Source organism: Tupaia chinensis, unplaced genomic scaffold (genome assembly GCF_000334495.1).
Source record: "Tupaia chinensis unplaced genomic scaffold, TupChi_1.0 Scaffold149011_1, whole genome shotgun sequence".
Classification (NCBI taxonomy): Eukaryota; Metazoa; Chordata; class Mammalia; order Scandentia; family Tupaiidae; genus Tupaia; species Tupaia belangeri.
Window position 1 is genome coordinate 359,265 of NW_006208857.1, and position 775 is coordinate 360,039.

Consider the following 775-nt stretch of genomic DNA (forward strand, 5'->3'; position numbering starts at 1 on the left):
CAGGTTCTTCATAGAGGAAGCAGATGTCCAGTTATGCTCTGGGCGGGTGGCCCTGGCTACAGTACGCAGGGCACCGTGAAGGGGACCCCGGAGAGGTGGATGAGGCCCGGCGAGCAGGAGGGCCTGGAGGGGCAGGCGGGGGCAGTAAGGAGGGCATTTGCTTTGGGACAATTAGGAAAGAGGGCAGTTTCAAACCTGGGTCTGCAGCTCAGGAGACATGAAGGGTTTTTTGTTTTGTTTTGTTTTGTTTTAAAGATGTGTTTTATTCGTTATTATTAGTATTCCATTCGCTATAGAGCACGTGCACTCGTCAGAAAGAGACAAAGTGAGAAAGCAAGCCAGCAGGTTCAGGACTTGAACCGCGGCCGACCATGTGGGAATCCAGCGCCCAACCACCACAGCACCTGCTGAGCACAGAGACGAGGTCACAGCAGGGGCCTGGGGTCACAGTGTGCCATGGACAATCCTCTGGGGTCCCTTTCCGAGGTGGCCATGGCTCTGCAGTTGTGGACAAGAACTGGGGGATCGGGGCGTAGGGTACGGGGCTCTGGCCTACCCGGCCTTTCTCCACCTCCCGGGTGGTCATGACAATGACACGGGTGTTCTCCTGCCACGCCATCTGCCAGAAGTCGTTGACTGTGGCCTCCAGGCAGCCCTGGCTGGCGATGTAGGTCTTAGCGTTCTCGTCGGGGCCTAGCAGCTGGTTCTGGACAGAGACGCGGGCCTGTGAGCACCAGCACCCTCACCCCCCCGGGTGTTGGCCGCGGCTCCCCGG

The 775-nt window shown here is 58.8% G+C and overlaps 1 protein-coding gene across 1 annotated transcript in view; it reads right to left on the reverse strand.

Moving 5' to 3' along the window:
• The window catches only part of LOC102488290 (tyrosine-protein phosphatase non-receptor type 6), a gene marked incomplete in the record, with an annotated part of 9,524 nt that overhangs the window by 1,589 nt on the left and 7,160 nt on the right, over nt 1-775 (reverse strand).